Source organism: Cyprinus carpio, chromosome B8 (genome assembly GCF_018340385.1).
Source record: "Cyprinus carpio isolate SPL01 chromosome B8, ASM1834038v1, whole genome shotgun sequence".
Taxonomy (NCBI): Eukaryota; Metazoa; Chordata; class Actinopteri; order Cypriniformes; family Cyprinidae; genus Cyprinus; species Cyprinus carpio.
Window position 1 is genome coordinate 238,056 of NC_056604.1, and position 17,423 is coordinate 255,478.

General features: G+C 38.2%; 1 pseudogene; it reads right to left on the minus strand.

Moving 5' to 3' along the window:
• Nucleotides 1-2,279: 2,279 nt before the first annotated feature.
• On the minus strand, nucleotides 2,280-17,201 carry LOC122138296 (annotated as a pseudogene).
• Nucleotides 17,202-17,423: the final 222 nt, after the last annotated feature.

The following is a 17,423-nucleotide window of genomic DNA, read 5'->3' on the forward strand; positions in this document are numbered from 1 at the left end:
CGTTTTAATCTATGAAAACTCTTAATAAAAAAGTTTGATATTAATGTTATGATGTTTAGATATTTTAAAATGGACCCATTTTTGCTGTGTTTTCTTGAAATAGCAACTCAAGACAGATATAATAACAGCATGAACAATTTTTCATCTTTATTGTTTTACAGGAAAATACATGGCTGGCTGTTCTTTGTGAGCACTTCCACAGAGGCACAACGTTTGCACTTTTTATCCCCCCTGGGCTGCTGGAACTGTCCACATGCTACAGGCCTGAAGAGGAGAGATCATATTGTATATACAGTGTCATGTGGGAAATCGCTAATACCCATGATGCATTGCTCTAGGTCAAGTATGCCCTCCACCCAATTAGGGACCACACCCAGCCTCTACTTTTATTTGTATAGAATTGTTTGTTCAGTGCGCAAGCCACACATTTATTTCAAGTTTGAAGAACTGATGTATATTTTCTTTTCAAATTTTTTATTGTGCAAATTTGTGAATGAGTACGTATGAAGATATATAATGAATATAAAGGTCTGATATTGACAGAATGTATGTATGTTGAGTATTCAAGAAAGCTTTAATATGGAAAACGAGTCCGTGTCAGTCATTACACAACAAGCAAGTGGCTTACACAAATTTAGTTACACTTTTACCAACGAAAATACCAGTACAAAATACAGTCGAACTAAACGGTTGAGGCCTAATAAAGAATTTTTTTAAAGACACAAAAATAAGGTATCAATATAGTAGTGAGAAGAATTGCATTTAACTCCATAACAATAATCCCACCTTAGCAAGAAGCTTTAAAAACAGCCTTACAAAAAAAATTTGATGAGGCAAATTCCCTTCCCAAAAGCACACAACAGGGCAAAGAGACCATGACGCTCACAACCAACCACAATGAGACAAAACGTTTCCTCCTGCCAATCACTTCTCAGAAACAAACACAAAGCTAGTAGAAATGAAGTTTATCTTTGTAAATAGCAGAGAGGGACATGTAGGGTTTCAAACCCATTACGGGCCGCTACCAGGCACCAGTAAAGATCCCGACCGGGTTCATCACAACATCGTCAAAACAATTACAAACGATCCTTAAAACGACATCGCTCCTGAAAAGATTTCCAGCTTTATGTCAGCACACTCGTCGTTTCCATTCCAAGTGTGAAAACTAAAACATCAGATGTACAGCACCAGGTGATGAGGCATATTCTGTTACGTGGACGTGTCCTATTTTGGGATTTCTACGTTCTTCTAGAAAAAGCTTTTAGCTATCATGTCGCTTTTAACAGTTTTTTTGAGTCGGTAACATTTTTTGCAATAACATTTACACAATATCTACTTAAATATGTAAATGAAGTTCTTTTAATCATTCTTTAAAAATAAAAAAAGCTTGTATGTTACACAAGAACTATTTCACAACCTGTCGAGTGCACACTCACTTCCAGTTACTTCCGAAGGCCGTGTGTGACAGATGCACGCGCACACACACAGGTACGGTTCAATATATCAGTCGACTAGGCTCTTTTTAAAACCCCTGCAAACAACTAAGAACTCGTCAAGTAACTACAAAACTAGAGCGAAAGGTTCATCTAATACAGAGCGATCTCCATCAATACAGTAGGTGTAGTACATCCCGAAGCTTTCGAAACGAGAACCGGGCCGCTTTCAGGGCAACAAACCGAGTCAAATAATCTCTAAATCGTAAGAAAAGTTAGACATTCATTCGTTAGAACTACAAACGGTTGAGGTATAGACTAGGCATCTCATATGGCCGGGGTTTATCTTACAAAACGGCATTGAAAAGGCTTTGCATGTGCAGCAGGTTGGGGGCGACTGAGCGGGCAGCTTTGGGGTCAGCAGGTTTCATGGATACGCCTGAGGAAACAGCCGAGGCCGAAAGTCTAAAATTTGACCATCTTTTAAAAGGTGCTTTAGACATCTGAGGTTCTGAGACATGATACATTCATTCTGTGGTTAGAGGCAAACGGCCGCTGGGAACTACCCAGAACGATAGAAAATCAAAGAGAAAGAGAGAGACAGGTCTGCTCTAGTGTTTCTTTTCTCATCTAAGGCACTGAAAGAAGACTATGGCACATAAAAAAAAAAAAAAAAACATCACAAAACCAGCCACGTTCGTGTTTCACAGTCGCAGAAACCTAAAGGCGAGCCGGGAGACACACACTGACCCTAAACAGACCCTACGTACCCTCGAGATACAGAAAAACCTCACAGATACGGTGTTATCTTCTGACCACCGGCAGCTGTTGAGGTGGTCCTGCCTCTTAGCGGATTAGTCTCCTGCAGGGAGGGACTGACTTCTCGATTCGAGTCTCTCTCGGCATCACCGCCGGCTCGCTCATCGCTCGCTTGAGCCGACATCGGTCTCCGTCACTGGCCAGATCGTCTTGAGAAGGAGGCATCTGGGAGAGGAAAAGTGAGAAGGATGATTTGCCGATAAGAGCAAGAGGAACCTTCAAATGAAGACTGAAACTTAGTTTGGGTCGGCATCACATTCGTTACCTTTCTCCATGAGTCTTAATGGCATCATGGAACTGAGGTCACTGAACTGAACATATGAAGACGACAACAAATTTAAAAAAAAACACACCTCATATTTTATGCTATTTATTGCATTTTAGAAACTTTTACCTACATACGGACAAAATATTAACTAATGTTAAATCAAAATCAATATTGGTTGAAAATCATTTCCACCACAAACAACAATTTTTACCACTAACAAATGTTTACCAAAGTTAGTGTACTTCTTAACCGGAAGAAAAAACAAAAAGTGTAAGGTAAATATTACGTCTGAGCAGATTTTTATTTTTATTTTGATTAATTTATATAAGGAATAAGTTATTAATAAGAGATTATATAGAGAGAGAGATTCATGTGATTTAATATTACATGAGAATTTAATAATTATTAAATATCATTACATTAGGATGGGTGGATGATAATTAATATATCATTATAATTAAGATTAATTGTATAGACAGATGATGCAATATATGGATGGATAATGGATCATAATAAATATAAAATATTATTTTATCAATTTATGTACAACAGTGAAAAAATCTACTGATAATAAAGTAATTCTCTGCATTAGTGTGTTTGATGCTAGTTGGAAAAACTGCCTCAGCAAACGTTCTGAGTTCTATTCTGCTGACGCATGTATATATGCTCTTGGACACTGGTTATTTAAATAAACTCCTTGAAAAAGATACTTTTCACACTCCGGCAATATTTTATTTTCATAAAGAGCCACGGAGCCAAAAGAAACACCTGCATGGCTCAGCTCGAAACACAAGCGGTCAGATTCAGACGTGAAGGTCTGAAATATCGGATCTCCTCACCTCCCCCATGACAGCGATGGGCGTCTCTCCGGTTGCCATGGCGACACGGTGTTCCACCAAATAGAACATGTATTCATCGTAGAGCAGAGGCGGATGAGGGTGAAGGAGCCGAAGCTGGCGGCCGAGCGCAGAGTTAGATCTCTGATCACCATGGAGCATTGAAAAACCAAGGCACAGAGAGTTGTTTCATTACAAACTACCACACAAAACCACAACATGACGCAGATCTCTTCAGAATATCACGTAAGAGGCCCAATCAAATTGATCTGAAATTAATGCATTGGAAATACTGCCACTATTCAAGTAGTAAAGAGTACTTCTAGAGAGCCTTGTACCTGTAGAAGGACCACTTGAGCAGGAACTGGCGTGCGGCGCGGGGGAAGCTGTTACTCGCCCTCATAGGGCTTCAGCACCTGGTTGACGACGTTATCCAGCCTTAGTGACAGCCCACTGGATCCAGAGAGCTCTGCTGCTGCAGGGTCACCTTAAAGTCCTGCTCCAAACGCTGGACGACGCTCTCGTCACACTGGCACACCCAGGACGCCTGCTCCTGTGACAAACACACACACACACACACGCAGAGTGAGCTGAACGCATCCATGAACCCGAGACAGAAGTCAAAGGACAGGGTGTGATGAAAGAGACCGACCTGCACGTTAGCAAAAGTCCACTCTGTTGAGGGTCGCTGAGCATCTGGTTGATCTGGGACGTATTCTGCAGGACGGCTCGCGCTGCCTGGGCCGGTGATTCAGAGAGGTTGTACGGCGCAGGGTCTGCGCAAACGCACTCACTACTGCTGCCTGCGCAGGGGACAATAAAACATTGGGCGCATTAACACAAAAATATGTAATTCTCACATCCTGTATAGTCACCAAGGTTACACCTAAACACTTTATATTGTCACATGCATAATCTAAAAGCATACTCGGTTATCCACATGACTGTACAATTCAAAGTTTGGGTGAGCTATTGGTGGTTTTTTTTTGGACAAGACATGAATGATTCTTTCATTACAAGCAAAGGTGTAGTAATTGGATCAAAGAATGACTGTGAAGTGGGGGACATTATAGACTAACACAAGAGTGTCAGTTTACAAAAAGCTGTTCTTTTGAATTTTACTATTCCAGCACAAAAAAAAACTAACAATGACAAAAAAATCGACCAGCTAAATAATCCACAAGAAACATAAGTATTAACATGTTAACATGATTTTAAAGTTTTGGTGGGATTTTTTATGTTGGAACGCATTCATGTCGAGTATGTAGTGATGGATTTGAAGGGAGTTATGGAGGTGTTCCCCCTCCCCTTTTTAGTTGAAGGGTATGGGTTTATGGTTAAACAGTATTATTGGGGTGTAACCATATTGCTAAGTCACATTTTTTGGGAAAAAGCATATATGAATCTAATTATCATAGAAGTTGAGAAGAGCATTTAAAAAAAGTAGAATTAGAAGTGTCTGGGACAAAAACAAGATACTGAAAATAAAACCATTTTTTAATATACATTTTTTCACAACTTTTTAAAAGGCGGTTAAAGGGTAAGATTTTTTTTTTGGTTTTCTATACCTTCTGCCTTCTCGCAGAATTGGGCCGATGTTTCACCAAATGTATGTGCCTTTAGAAACACACACATACCTTAGTGCGGACAAATCTCCTGTGGGTATCACTCAATGGCTGAGGTCATCCACCCCTCCAGAACTCTTAGCGAAGTTTCGGATAGCTTTGAGTGAGGGTGCCTGCAGATCATATTTTCCCCATCATCATGCAGCTCAACACTTTCGGCTTACAGTACAAGCAGCAACACTGCCCCTGGAACAGGTCACAGGAAGTGTGGTGTATATTTATAATACGAACTGGGAAACGAGGCCGCAGTACATCAGTGCTGTAGGAGCCACCAGATGCCTGATAAACAGGATGTGATCACAGCGTCCTGCATCCACTGGGTAATTGTGCATATGTGGTGCAGAGCGATCAGCTTCTCGTCTGGTGGATCCTCCTGATGGCCCTCCGCATCCGTCACGGCAGCGCAGAACGGCGAATATAGGCATCTTGTAAGTCAAGGGCATGGATTAAAACAGCTTTTGGGGCGGTGCGCGAAATGGGGCTGGTTGAAAAGTGGGAGGTAACTGATTTACATGTGTCACCATGAGATAAGATGGGTAGAGTCGAGTACAATGGGAATAGAGTGGCGCACGCAAAGCCCGAGCAATGTTTTTCCAGGCAAAAGGGGGGGCAGTACCGAGATAGCTACAGTTCGCAAGTGGTTGTCGGGCAGGGGGTGCTGATTATTCCTTAATTCATTAAGGAGGAAGGTCTGAGTGTATAGATATGGGGGAAGTGTGTATTAAAGACTGAATAGGTGGAGTCAGCAAAGAGGCATTAAACTGACCAGGAAAGTACAATTAACGTCCAACAGACAGACGACATTTAAACATGCTAAAAAAATTTCATTTCAAAGTAAGGCTGCTGTTTTGAAAATGCCTAACATTTAAAAAAAAAAAAAAAAACCAACCGTAGCACACACGGTTTCACACAAAAGATAATAGGCTGCAAAATGGGTTTTCAACATTGATAATAGAAGAAATGTTATTCTTCAGCCTAGAGATGATTTCTGAATGATCATGTGACAAGGAAGACTGGTTTCCCATCACAAAGGACATTTTAAAATATTAAAATAGAAAACAAGTTATTTTAAAATTATAATAAAATTTCACTAAATGACTGTTTTACTGTATTTTTATGTAATAAATGCAGCATTGGTGAACATAAGAGACTTTCAAAAACATAAAATCTTACCAACGGCAAAACATTTGAATGGTGGTGCAGCTTTTATGAATAGTTTAAAGCAGATCAAACCTAGAAATATATATATATATATAGTATATAGTATATGTAATCATATATATACATATATATGTTTATATATATATATATATACACACACACACACACACATATATACATATTCATATGACTTTTTAAGATTGGACTTTTTTTTCCAGGCCTGAAAAAATCACCATTTAAAAAACATTTCTAGACATTTTCAGGTTTTCCATGATTGGGGGACCTGTGAAGTTTACAGACTACGGCACCTGAAAGTTAGGAATGGTGGTGGCTCCGTCACCAGATGGGCGCTGTTGAATACCAAAAGGTTCTGCCATAGCTTCTCTCCTGAGATGGAACTGAGGCAAAGTCATGAATACCGTCCAGAGTAGCCTGACAGGAGAGAAATCAACTTTTAATGCAAAGTTTGAACATGCTTCCATGTATAAAAATAATTAAAACGGAAAAACATGTCCTCCAGATACTTTAAAATGCACATCTGACATTAAATACTACTGTAATCCATTGGCAAAACAAATAACGTCAGAACAAAAACACTGATATGCTTATGACTTTTTTGGTGGCTTCAAGAATTTTCTTGAGAAGCTTCATATAAGTTATGATAAGATCAGTGAAATGAGCATGCCTCCCTTCATTCGGAGTGTCTTTTGTCTTACTATTGGCAGAAGAACAACCAGATCCATCTCAAGTAACAGCCCACTCACGGCATCACCGTCCACCTCGCAGTTTGGGGCCTATGCAAAACAGCCAGCACTCCTTTCAGAAGCACCCATCTTGAAGGCAATCCACCTCCTTATATAAAACAATTAATTGTTGTACAACACAAACCACATGCAAAAAACTCATCTTATATTGAGTTTTATGTCCAAAAAGGAAGTTTAGTCTGTGTGTGGTGGAGGGATGGTATTTTTAGCAAAACTGCTACACGTGGCCACAGTAACAAAAAGTAGATGTTGGAAATGTATACTGGGAGAGTGGTAGAAGTGAGGAGTGTGCCTGGCCCCAGTGCATCTGCTACACTCAGCTCTCAGATTCTCCTCGATGAGGACATTGGCTACACTCTTGTATCGAGGTTACACAGCCTCCTCCCTCCCTCCCTCTCTCTCTCTGGTCACATGCTGTTTTGGGCCTCTGGCAGCCAGGTCACCAGTAGCAACTCTTGCTTTACCGTTCCCCGGCAACAGGCTGTCAAACACAGCACTCTGCAAAAATAAAAAAAAGAGAGAATAGCCCTCTTTCCCGGACAAAACAAGCTTCTCTTACATTTCCTCTACTGAAAGAGGGGGAAAGCACTACAGTCCTACTTCCCCTGAAGGGTCTGGAAATGATTTTAAAGAGTTTACATTTTGTGAACTCTGAAAAAGTCTAGTTTATAAACTTTAGTATTCAGGCAGCACTAAGATTGCTCTTAATGTTGTTGCTCTGCTTCTACTTAGTTGAAGTAAAAGAGTTAGTTGTGACAAAATCATTTTATGTCATGATAAGGAGATATATATATATATATATATATATATATATATATATATATAGCAAAATTTCCAGTAGAACAAAATAAAAAAGAAATGCTGATATACATTTGTAAAGTAATCAAATATATAAAACACTTTAAATTCTTCACTGTGTACATTAAATGTATTTCTTCTTATTAAAGTTACAAAAGTGATTTAGTCGAGCAGTGAGAGATTTTCTCTCTTTTGTTGTTTGATTAACATGAATGACAGACAGCAGTAATATTAGACTGCTGTCACTTTAAGAGCTGCCCAGACACAAGATTCTGTTAGATGTGTTTTTCCTTTCTCAGCTGCTTGTTTCCGCTAATACCTAAATTACTGTTTTCACGGTAGATGCTTGCAAGGCGGGCATTTTGACACATGAAAGTGTCGCGTGTGCATTAACTGTTCCAGGCTATAAAGTGGCAAAAGTAACTCTGTTCCAGCGCCGATGCTATAAGCACTGTCTTGTGGGGCGAGGACTGACCACTGTGAGTAGCCTACAATCGCGGTGTCAGTTTCTATAAAGTGGGGCAGTTCCAACTTTAGGGATGTTCCAGGCTGACTCAAAGCCTGTAAGTCGTTTTTTATGTTGCAAATTTCCTGACTGGATTCAAGCGTGGTTTGAGCGGTTAATATAGTAAGCTTTTGTTTGTCGTTTCTCCAGACATGGTTTGTGTTTAAAGCGTGATACACAATAACATCGCCAAAAAGTGATATAAGTCATTATAATCATGGTGTATACCCACGGATGCAACAAATGCCTCGTTTGAGCCCGTTCACGCTAAGGGCGATAACTATAAAGATAGCGATAAAGATATGGTTCTAAAAAATCGTTTTCAATAGTATTAAAGAACAGCAAGCGTCCACACCACAACTTCTGCTGATAAAGACAAAAAGAAAAAGCGATATCGTTGAATCACTTTCAAGCGATTTTTTTCCGTTTGATTAACATGACGGACAGCCAGCAGTTAAATCATTAGACGGCTGTCACGTAGGTGTGTAAGAGGCTGCCCAGACAACAAAGATGATGTTAGATGTGTGTGTTCCTTCTCAGCTGCTTGTTTTCACACTTACCATACCCCAATTCCTGTTTTACCTTGGATACTGGCAACAGAACGGGCATTTTGACACAGGAAAGTAGTGCGATATTTTCGTAAAAACATGGTCAAGAACTATAAAGTGGCAAAGGAAACTCTGTTCAATACTCGCCCAGTGGATGCTATAAGCACTGTCCTTATTATTGCGGAGGAAGAGGACTGTTGGGTGCCTGTGAGATGTAGCCGAACAATGGCGGGGTGTCATTTTCTATAAAAATGTGGGGCGTTCCCAACTTTGCAAGGAACATTTCTGGAGCTTTGGACTCAACGCCTAGTAAGTACGTTTTTTTTATATGTACGAGATTTTTTTCCACTGATGATTCAAACGTAGTGTTGGGAGGCAAGTGTATAGTAGCGCTTTTTGGTTTGTCGTTTCCGTTCTCCAGCACATGGTTGGTGTGTGGTTACGCAGCGTGATAACCAACATGTAAAAACGACAGGATAAGTCCTTATAATCATGACTTAATGTCCCCACCGGATGCAACAAATTGCCGCGTTTAAGGGCCCGTTCACAACCCGGACGTATAACTATAAAGATAACGAAAAATATATAGGTCTAAAAAATCGTTTTTCAGTATTAAACGAACAGGCAGCGGTCCACACCACAACGATAAGATAAAGGACAAAGAAAAACGATATCGTGGGAATACACTCAAAACGATTTTTTTCCAGCTGATGTGATCGATTAAAAAACATTGACAGCCAATCAGAATCACAATCAGAATCCATGCATCCTTGTTGGTAAACACGCTTCGAGAATTTTTAAAGCGCCATACGAGCGTGCGCTTAGAATAAACAGGAAGATATCGGTTCGCTGGTGTGGACGTGAATATGTATCTTTAAGTTATCTTTATCGTTATCGTTCTTGGTGTGAAGGGGTCTTAGAGTGGGTTTTTATGTTTTTTGGTCTTGTTGTCACACAGTATGTTAAGGAGCATATGCCCATCATATGACCCCGTTAAAAAATTGTTCTATATAAGGTTTAGGATTATTTATTGTTTATTAATATTTACTGTTTTCTCTTTCTGGAGTGTGATGAAGCAAATCATTCTTTATTATGAGTACCTCACAGAGAAGGGGGGGGGGGGGGGGGGGGGGGGGGGGGGGGGGGGGGGGGGGGGGGCGGGGTGGGGGGGGAAATCTAATCTCCTCTGAAAACTCTCCCTTTTCAATAGCACATAAAATAAGGAGTTGCTTTCCTTTCATGAATACTAATTTCTTTTCCTTCATCTACTAATTTCTGCCAGATAATATGGTCACAGAGAGAGCAGAATTATTTTTTTCTAGTTTCAGGAGCCATCATACTTTGCAAAGTATTAAGGCTATTACTATATTACTATTAAGAAAAAGCTTAATATAAAATGGCAATCTCAACTATTATTATTATTATTGTTGCTATTATTATATACACTACAATTAAAAACTTTGGTGCTTTTCAAATGTTTTTTTTTTTTTTCGTGTCTTTAATTCTATTCTTAAGAAGTGAAATATTTTTACAATTCAAAATAACTATTCTATTATTCCAGTCCTGTCACATGATCCTTCAGAAATCATGCTGATCTTAGTTCTCAACATTTTTTCATCAATGTTAAAAATAGTTTGTGTTTAATACTGTTTGTGGAATCTGAGATACTTTTTTTTTTCAGGACTGTTTAATGAATAGACGTTCAAATGCACCATTTATTTTAAAACAAAAAAAAAAAAAATTTTTTGTAAACCATTATAAATGCCTTTACTCTAACTTTTGATTAATTTCATGCAATACTTGCTAAAGTATTAAACTTTTTTTTTTTACCCCTAATAATTTATTATTAATTTCTGTCTATGTATTAAATAGGACATTCCTTATTGGGTTCTTGCAACTTTCAGACTGTTCTCAAGTTAAAAGCTTTTATAAATCACAAAAAGAATTAAATGAGCAAAAATGTCAAAATGAATAAAAGTATAATTAAGAGGTTAATTAAAGTAAATTCAACGTCAACAGAGACAGTGACACAGAACAGAAAATATTCACAGGCTGTGAAGGTACATGTTTCATACAAAGGTCAAATTCTCTGAGGATGCTGTCGGTGCTTTGTTTTGCTTGTCCTAGCTGCCAGTAAGAACAAGACTCACAATTCATGGTTGAAAACCTGATACATGTAGGCAAGAAAACAGCTTGGATAGATGAGCTGTAACTTATTTATGCTGTGTTACGTTTAGATTCATTATTGAAATTCCTTTAACATTCTTATATTCAATAATCATACAGAGTACATTCTTGTGTACTTGATATGATATGTACTCTCACTCATGCGAGATTCATTCGTTTACACATTAACATTCATTATTTTACACTTTACTTTCCATTATTTTTCAAATGATTAAACGGTTTACAGGTAAGCACGAGGAGTTTATCTCTGCTAGGCTTTCTGTTTAATTTTTCTAAAGATAGCTGTAAGGAGTTTGCTTTCTTTTCCATGAAAACCTGCGAAAGCTCTTCCTTGCACTTTGTGGGAGCTTTGCATGAGTGCATCATCACATTCTTTTTGTCTTGACTTAAAAAAAAATATTCCACAACAGTGTGCAGTACCGTCACAGTGAATCCTGTAAGTTGCTCTGTAGTTTATTTCACATCGTTCCAGCTGATTGGCTCAGGCAGAGAGCCCAGGATCAGGAGAAGGGAAGGGGGGCAAGGACATGAGACACATCTGCCAAAACATACACAAAACTGTGCTCACTTAAGAGTTTGGGTGTTCATTTAGTCTAATGATTTTTGATGTGATTGTATGGAATAAAATCAGATTGTATTAAATCTTATCATGGAGGAGGTTTACCAATGTACTGCTTACTGCGGGTGGTGCTGGCTCTGTGCCGCCACGCTTTGCTCAGGGGCTGGGCGAGTGCTGGGGAACCACTGTTCAAGAACTGTCCCCCATTCCCCATCCATCCTTGTGACAAGGGCTTAACGGCGGGATACAGGGAAATAACAACAGAAGAATAATGTAGTAATCACTACTGGGGATTATAAAGGATTGACTAAGAGAGAGATAGAAGACCATTGTCCATGGCAAGGTGTCGAGTAGTTCTGTCACATTGTGTAGTTTCTGACACTTAGATCTGATAGTTTAGTGAAACAACAACAACTCTTAGAGGATCATAATAAATTTTTTTTTTTTTTTTTTTTAGATGATCATAGATGTGTATTAATTATTGCATTTAAATAATAGAAACCAAATTAAATCACTATAAAACATGAATAAAATTGTCACTGATCTGCCGGCTCAATTTTAATTATTAAATTAACTTAAATTATTCCCAAAGTTAAAATAAGTTCCTCAACTTCTTTCTGTGTCTGTTTGTTTTTAGTATTACAGAGTATAATAATATCATGATGAGATACTAATAACGCTTCTTCATTTTTATTGTGTAAATGTAGATTTCTGTTTTTATATCAATTTTTGAGTGAAGGATTGGTTGGAAGGTTATTCCATCCTAATTTTTGTCTATATAATTATTGGTATTTCATTTAATAACTTTTAATTATTTTTTAGCACACTCAAATTTAAATGAAAACAAGAAATGCTGATTTGAAAATAATAACTTGAAATAATATTAGTCTGAATTTATAATCGATATATAATATAAATATATACTATATATATAATTATATATAATAGTATAGTATATATATATATATATATACACACACACACACACACCATATATAGATACATATATATACTGGAAATATATATATATAGATATATAATATATATATATATATATAATATAGTATATATCATATACAGAATACACACACACATTTATTTATTTATATTTTTTTGCTTAAAAATGTCTCTTTTTTTTGTTATGTTTTAATTAATTAATTGTAATTATTTGTAAGTTTTTTAAATGAACTATATTTACCCGTGGTCCGTGAATTTGAGAGAAAAACTGGAGTGTAACTGTCCATATTCTTACATACTGCCCTTATTACAATCAATTCATTACAAATCTGACTTCAATAAACCAAAGAACAAAACAAAAAAAAACAAAGCTCGTATCAGGAATCTGAAACAACTGAGTGAGACAACATGGGACACAAACATCACACAGATCCTTGCATGGCAAGAAGAAGTGACTGGGATAGGACAACAAAGATTGTGTGCAAGCCTGAGAAGGAGAAAAGGGATGCTTATTTCACCCTCTGTTTCTGATGGACAGGATTGGTTGATCTCATTGCCATACATTACTGCATATCCTCACCTGCAAGCGGTTGATAGTGCGAGTCAGGCTTTAGAAACGAATACCGTAAGCAATGGTATTTTCGAGTTTCCCCCTGAGATACGCACATACACCACAACGCAGATCAGAATGAGCATCAGCCACACTTTTTTTTTTATTCCAGCAGCAACAAAGCACATCTCTGATACGGAACATCCCTTTATTTTAATCCATCATCTCATGACTCATTGTCTTTAAAGCACTTACTACCAGTGTGTGCAGATAAATTCCACTCAAACGTTCGTTCTCTTCTGCTGCTGTGGGTTTTTTGAGACTGGATTGTTCTTTCTTTTGAGAGTGGATGATCTGTTATGAATACGCCATCTTATAGCAGTACGGCTACTATTTTGGGGGTGTAGTCCTGACCTGGTTGCCAAGGCGCTCGTGTTCGAAGGCCCATGAAGACAGTCGTCTATGAGCTTGCCAAAAGAGGCAGCATTAACTGGATCCAGTTTTTGCATCCTGACGAGTTGTCTTAGATAGTGGTTATACAGAGAGCTCCGCGGCAGACTCACACCCTCAGCAGTCTCGTAATTGCTCCCAACAGCCACTGCAACTGTACACACAACACACACACACACACCCAATGAATCCAAAACAGCATAGCAAGCCTAAATTCTTCACAAAATAATAGCATAAACAAAACCACAAATTAAACACTTCTTCATACATACTGCCCTTCGCCTATCGTCATGATGCAATACCACAATCATTTGACAACAACCACCTCATGTGATCAAAATTTTTAGAGAAAAATTAAATATCTTTATTTTTTTTCTCACACGCAAAGCTTCTGTATTGTACACTATAGAATAAAATGTCAAATAAAGTTTGGAAGTGTTGGTTTTAAGCATTACTGTGTTACAGTATTTATATATAATATTTTGATTCAGTATTGTAATATTTTTTAGTTTTTTTATTCTTAAATAACTTTTTATTTAAGTGAAAACTGTGTGCTGTATTTGTTAATAGTGTTCATGTTTTTTCATTGTTTTTTTAATAGTTTTATTTAGCCTTATTTTATTTTTATTTCAGTTTTATAATAACTTTAGTTACAGTTAAATAGTAATTAGTTACTGTAACGTCAGCCAACATTTGTAATGTTCATTTAATATTTATATTTTTATTTATATCCAATTAAACACCATTTTTAACAGTTTTAGTTAACAATAACAACACGAACAAAATGAGGCTGGGTAAACAACAAAACTGAACCCATTTCTTTAAAAAAAAAAAAAAAATTATGATGAATGGATTATTAACATTTAGTCAAATTATTTTATAAGCAAGGCATAGGGTGTGTGTAGAACTTGAACAAAGGGCTTTCTTGGGCAATTTTGTGGGTGTAGAATTCCATGCAAGCCGCCTCCTGATAACTGAGGAACAAACATTGGGAGAGGGAGCTTAAATGCCTCTGTTTGGAATGAGTGAGAGGGACCAATAATCTGTGAGGATCAAATTAGGCCCCTCCACTGATCGCATCATTATGTCAGTCACATCTCAGGCCTGATGCCAGAAAAAATATATCTGTATAAATGTAAATATTCATAGCCTTACATTAAGGTGTCCGTCTACAAACGAGATAAATCGAATAATGTTTTTGGACTCAAGAGCTCAGAGCCACTTTATTACTCTAACTACAATTTAAGATTAAAATATAAAATATTAAAATTCTTAAATATAAGTTTAAGTGTTTGATATTCAGGGGGTACATCTCACACATATAAACATGGTGATCCCCGAGGACGTTGACTGAATCAGTGGTGTCATGTAAATGCAGAGGGGGTCTGAGGCGCTCTAAACCCAAAACACACAGAGCGGAGGGGGCCCTTTCTGGAAAAAAGCATGCTCACAGAGCAGTGCAAAGCAAAGCAAAGCAAAGAGGCAGGCAGAATGAACTAAGCCTTTTTTTTCAGGATTTGTTCCAGTTTCAATAAAGTTTTTTTCCAGTTTGACTTACATGGCTGTTGAGCCAGTCTAGGCTGCTTTTGTGAGTGGCACATAAGACACCCTTCTGACTTTTGGAGGTTTTCAATCGCCATTTCAAGCTGAGGAAAAGTAGAAGCATGCAAGACATGAAACGGGGGAAGAGAAGGAAAAACGGAGGGGGTGGAACGTTGGGGAGGACAAACAGGGAGGGGAGAAAAGACCACAAAGAAAAAAAAAAAACAACAGAAAAAGGAAATCAGTCTGTTAGCTGCAGCCGGACTTTGAGCATTTCCATTACAGTCTGTCAGTGTTTGCAGCCACATTCATTATGGGTGGACAAAAGCATGCAAATTTGAGGAACTCAGAGGGTTACGCCACTCTTCCTTGTCTCGGCCTCATATATGCTAATGAGCCACACACACAGGGCATGAGGTCAGGCTACTCTCAAACACATGAGAACAAACCATCTCTATCCACAGTCAACAAAAGCTTCTGAAATCACTCAGTTAGTGAGGTTGCGCCCTCTGCATAGACATACACTGTCCGCATTTAAAACGCGTGATGTTGAAAAAGCAGATTTAATTTGACTCTACTAAACATGTTTTTTTTTGGGTTTTTTTTTTGCAGGTATTAGCTGGAGAAGGTTATAAGTTTCTGTTATTGCATTCATTAACCAGACTGGGACTTTTTTTTTTCCATAGTGGGCATGAAAAAAAAAAATCTATTTTAAAAAAAGCTGGAATAAAGAGATTGAGAAGAAAAGATTAGAAGGAGAGAAAGATATAAAGAGGCAGAGAGAGAAAGTTTTGGCAGAGTGGCAAACTTATAAAGAGAAAGAGGGACACAGGGAGAAAGAAAAAAAAAAAACAGGCATCCTTCCAAGTCTTTAAAAGGCTCCCGACGGCCCTTGGCCAAATGGAATGAGGCCCAAGGGTTGCTTTGTTTTCAGAGGCCACTCAAGTGGCTGTGAAAAACTGCTAAAACAAGGCAGAGCTGGATTATTTAGAGGCAGTCGCCTCCTTAAGCCCTGTCCCTGCTTCCAGCCCACCTCATAACTAGCACACTGTGGAAAAAAAGAGCTGCACTCTGATGACAGTGTGTGTCATCTCTTCTCTAGAGTATTGGTAAGGGAAAAAATGTGTTTGCATGATTAATCTGTGAAGTTACATGATTAATCTGTGACGTTACTGTGTTTCAGAAATGCACATAATAGCAAAACACTTTTTGTCTTAGGGAAAAAAGTTAAAAAACTCTGTCAAGCATCATCTGAGACATACTGCGGATTACCACAGAAAGTCATTTTGACTCATCCTTCAGCTTGAAAAAAAGGAAGCAATTCTAGAGGAGTTGAGAGCAGAAATGCAGCCTGTATATTTATGGTATAGTGGTATTTCTTTCACACAAAAATGTGTTCTCTTTTCAGTACCAATTTTGCTACTTTTCTAGATGGGTAAACTTCAAGTTATGCTTTACTGACTTAAACATTCTGGTATCCTTGCACATATCAGGCAAGAGTTAAAATATCGGAAACAATTTTGCAAAGACAATGTTAGTACGTTTTTGTTAGCTTTTATAAACTGAGGAATGGATTTGCAATTTTTTTTTCTGTGTTTAAAAGACATGGAAATCACATTTCTGTCTCACATCATCTAAACAATAAAACAGCATTATAAGACTGTGCTCACATTTCCAAAACCACAGCTTTCTAAGAGCTCAAATAATGAGACTAAAAACTCCCCTCTCCCATGTCACTAGTGGACCAGTCTTGAAGGATTTCAGCACAGCGAACCATAAACCCACCATTGCGGATGAAGAGCGTGAGGAGTGAGAGGTGTGGGTGGCGGCCCGCTCTCTCCATCCCGCCGTGGATTAAGTAGGCACTGCCGCTGGAAATGATCTAACTGCTGCCCACGTCCATGGCGATTCCCACCCATGCTGTTGGTGGGGCACTCCGCCAGCAGAGGAGACGACGGTGGTAACCTGAGTACCACCAGCTTGAGTGTCAAAATAGGTGCTTCCACTGCCCTGCGGTCCGTACAGCTGGGACTCTGGGTTGTACGAGTATGCCAGTACTGACTGAAAGAAGACTGAAGACTGAAGATAATATTCAGTGTTTAACGCAGTCTCAACTTTTAAAGAACATCTTTCGATTGTCAACTTAGAAGTTGGATTTGATCTGGACCTTATCTATATCCTGGAAACAACATCTTTCATCTTTTAGTTAAAGGGATACTCCACCCCCCCAAAATGAAAATGTTGTCATTAATCACTTACCCCCCATGTCGTTCCAAAACTGTAAAAGCTTTGTTTAGTCTTCGGAACACACTTTAAAATATTTTTGATGAAAACCGGGAAGCTTGTGACTGTCCCATAGACTGCCAAGTAAAATACACTGTCATGGTCCAGAAAATTATGAAAAGCATCATCAGAATAGTC